We start from the raw sequence: 4378 nt of genomic DNA on the forward strand, positions 1-4378 counted from the left end.
TGCCCTCTGAAACACTAGTAGGATTTTCCTTATTTTCATCCACTTATTTCTGACCCCTGCTGGTCTCCTACCACTTAAGGAAAAATAAAACTCTCCTACACATTTTTCCTCGACTATAGTTAACCACTGAGCCAAATAGGTGCTGGATCTATCACCATTTACCTGACATGCCTGACAAAATTTGGTAACTAATTCTTTACATACTTCAGAAGCCAAATTCCCTTTAATAGGGCCTTTCTAGTATATACATTTCCCCAATATCATCAATCCCAATTTTCAGTCTTGCAAATAATAGACCTTGAACTCACATTGACAAATTGCTTTTGCTGACATCGACACAATCCTATCAGTAAGACCTAGTCAATCAAGAACAAACATGAATATGGGGGCTATTCTGACTGCGATAGTCAGTTTGTTTTCTTCAGAGACACCTCAGCCTGTCTTGCAGGAACTGCTCAACCTCACGCTAGGATTTGTCCAACTCAAGGGACACAAAATTGGTGCCCATCTCTTGCAATAAATAATACTTATACTCCCCACACAATCTATGCTCCACTAAGATATTACTCTGTATACCTGACTACCACATATAACGTACCCTGTCTATTTTGTAGTCATTGTTAGAGATTTTCAGATATTTAAAACTACCATCCCTCCAGGAAATCACGTTTCCTTAAAAATAATACCAGAAGCTTCCAAAATACAGCAAGTGCAGGTTATTTGAAGCAACTTCCAAGAAGGATAACAGATTCATGCTTCATGAGGACTCTATAGCTACAGTTCCCACAGTAGGTATAATACAATTATAAAAAGTGGCCCAGATCTTGTCTCTAATCTTATCGGAAGACACAAAATGACACCACTTCTGCTCTGAAAGCCCAACTCTCTGGTCTAAATCAATTAACCACAACTGTCAAAGACCGTCATATAGTGTTTGATTTTCTCTTAGCTGGCCAGTGGGGAATTTGTACTAGAGCAAATACTATTATTCCACCTATATCAATACCACAGAGCAAATAGAAAAGTCTGTCATGGAGCTTTTTTTAAAAAATCAGCCGGTTCTCTAAAACAGGCCCAACTAGATTCTGGGATATGTTTACTTGCCTTGCTATTATAATGTAGGGCTTAGTTTCAAGATCTATTACAAAGACGAATAACATTTTTTTTTTCTAAAATTGACTACGTTACATTTTACCAATATATCTGCTACAGAGCCTTAAATGCTACCATACAGCCGTTGTCTCTTCAATAGGTCAACAACTCATCCCACAGCACAATGAGAGATTAATCCTGGATCACTAGATTATGTTCAGTGAGCACTGTTCTAATGTTAATTAACAAAACTTGGCAATGATGAAAATCTGGATATCATAGGTCAGTGTCTTATACTGTGACTTCATCTGTCCTTGGCCAAAAGAGGAATGGAGAAATTAAAAACAAACAAACAAACAAAAACTGCCTCTGACATTTAGAAGCTGGCCTGGCACTCACAACTAATCCATGTTTTCTCCTGGGTAAATAATCTCCTAAATAATCTCACAGAAATTCAATCTCAGACATGGGTACCCTGAAACCATGATAAAAGGGACCAAGCAAGGCCACTTCATAATTTCTTAATTTTGTCTAAGCACAGAGAAAAACAAGGTCATCATGTCACCTACAAAATACCAAGCATACTCCCTTTGGATCAAAATGAATAACTGCTGTGTCTCCCCACCATGTGGATAAGGTTTATTGAAATACCCAATTCTCTACACTTCCTTAGACTCCCCCCAAATTATTCCATCAAGGTGCAAATTCAATTGTAGATTCTAACATCTTTTTACTGAGATCGCCAGTACCCCCATGGTGTATGTTCCCTTGGCTGCAATGAGTAATGAATTTTATTTATTTAACTTCAGGTATATTTCTGTTAGTCTTTTGCTGAAGTACATTGACATAGATAATGTCAAATTTGTTTTTCCAAACAAATTGATTTTTCTAAAACAAAACTGTTTAATGACCAGCATAACTCATAGAAAACCCTATCGCGATTGCAAAGCTAGATCAATGAATAAAGACTTATAATAGATCAGTGGTGGGGTGGTGAGATAAGGGACAATTTTGAAGGCTCCATGCTTGTGGCTAAGTCAAATTTACAGACACATCATTTAACAGCCAGTGGTAAGAAATTTCATTCTCTATTGACTCCTCTCAAAAAAGATTAAAGCGATTCGAGCATAACCTAAATTAAAAACTTCTCAAAAGCCTCTGCTTCCATTCCCTTGTGCTCCTGCTTGGAAATCTTGCATAAGGCAAACCCTAGACTCTCTCCTACAACCCAAACACAAGGACTTCTTCTCCTTATCCCCCCAGCCTTTTATTATGTAAATCATTTTAGCCTGTTCCACCCGGGTTTCAAAAGGGTCAGGAAAAAGGAGCAAGGCCAATGAAGAATTCCCACTAGCATTTGGGGGGAAAGCGGGCTATGCAGAACATTCGGAAGTTAATCATCTTTTTCCCCTCCCTAAACAACTGATTGAAGGATAATGATATCAAGAAGTTAAGTCTGGCAAGAGTTTTCAACCTCATGAAGATGATTTCTATGGCAAACTGCTTTAATCTCACTCAACATAAGTTATCCCATATTTGAAAATTATTTTGTTTCCTTAGAAAGATTAATAAAGAAAAACCAAATTTAAAACTATTTATAGGATATCAAATATTGTTAACACCCACACACAAACCTAAGTTTCAAGTCAAGAAGTGTAGCCGTGATGACATTACTAGAATGTCACCTCCCCATCAAAAGTTAAACGACTTCGAATCCAAAATCACATTTGTGGAGTCACAGCTAAAAAGAGGTTGGTGGAATCTTAAGTAATTATTGGTCTGTCATGATAAACCGTACCAAGAATTATGAGTCATATAATAAAGGTATCACTTCACTGACACTAATCACATTCTCATGGTTGTAAAAAGCAATCCTTACTTCTTATTTAAATGGGAATAAAAGACTTTGACATTACATTGGATTTTTCATAACCTTCAGGGGTACTTTTTAAACTTCATTTGATTTGCTTGACTTTATGGAATGAACAGTTTATAAACAAGAAAACAAGCTTTTCGATTCACCATCTGCCGCGGAGCCACCATTAAAATGCAGATTTTTATAAAATCTCTTACAGAGAAGACCGCCACTCTGGAGGTTGAACCTTCAGACACAATAGAAAATGTAAAGGCCAAGATCCAGGATAAGGAAGGAAATCTTCCTGGTTAGCAAAGACTTATCTTTGCTGGCAAGCAACTGGAAGGTGGATGATATGGTTTGGCCCTGTGTCCCCACCCAAATCTCATCTTGAATTGTAGCTCTCATAATTCTCATTTGTTGTAGGAGAGACCCGGTGGGAGATAATTGAATCATGAGGGTGGTTTCCCCCATACTATGCTCATGGTAGTGAGTAAGTCTCACGAGATCTGATGGTTTTATAAGGAGTTTCCACTTTCACTTGGTTCTCGTTCTCTCTTGTCTGCCACTGTGTAAGACGTGCCTTTCGCCTTCCACCATGATTGTGAGGCCTCCCTAGCCACGTGGAACTGTGAGTCCACTAAACCTCTTTTTCTTTACAGATTACCTAGTCTCGGGTAAGTCTTTATCAGCAGCATGAAAATGCACTAATAAAATGGACATCCTTTGTCTAACTACAACATTCAAAAGGAATCTACTCTTCTTCTCATGTAGAGACTTTGTAGTGGCTCTAAGAAAAGGAAGAAGTCTTACACCCCTCCCAAGAACAACAAGCGTAAGAGAAAGAAGGTGAAGCTGGCTGTCCTGAAATACTATAGGATGGATGACAATGGCAAAATTCGTCGCCTCTGTTGGGAGTGCCTTTCAGGTCCTAGAGTTTTTATGGCCAGCCACTTTGACACATTCTTGTGGCACAGGGTGTCTGGCTTATCACTTCAACAAACCAGAAGACAAGTGATTGTGTATGAATTGATAAAAAACATGAACTAACAACAATAACAAAAAGAAAACTAAGTATACATCTTTCAGCTGACAAAGCCAAAATGTAGGGAGCAAGAATAAACTATCAAGGCAACAATAGTCCTCATTTTCTTGCTTCTCAATCACCCACTAAAATCTGCACTTTAGTAGGGCATCTGGTTACTGTTGATGAATTGCTTTAACAAAAAGTCACCCCTGCTTCCTTGGCGAGAGCAATTTTCATGATTTAAAATTCCATTGGAGGAAAAAACTATTACTAGGTATACCATGTTGCTAAATATGTTCAGGAAAATCCACGGAATTGTTGTACAGAAGGAGTACATTTTATTCAAAAGAAACTTCATGTGAATCTTTTCATCAAGAAAGTTGCCCCATCCCCATCCTCAACCT

General features: G+C 38.1%; 1 pseudogene; it reads left to right on the forward strand.

Annotated features, from left to right (window-relative positions):
• The first annotated feature begins 3139 nt into the window (after positions 1 to 3139).
• On the forward strand, positions 3140 to 3965 carry LOC144333580 (ubiquitin-ribosomal protein eS31 fusion protein-like; annotated as a pseudogene).
• Positions 3966 to 4378: the final 413 nt, after the last annotated feature.

Source organism: Macaca mulatta, chromosome 12 (genome assembly GCF_049350105.2).
Source record: "Macaca mulatta isolate MMU2019108-1 chromosome 12, T2T-MMU8v2.0, whole genome shotgun sequence".
In the NCBI taxonomy this organism is placed as follows: domain Eukaryota; kingdom Metazoa; phylum Chordata; class Mammalia; order Primates; family Cercopithecidae; genus Macaca; species Macaca mulatta.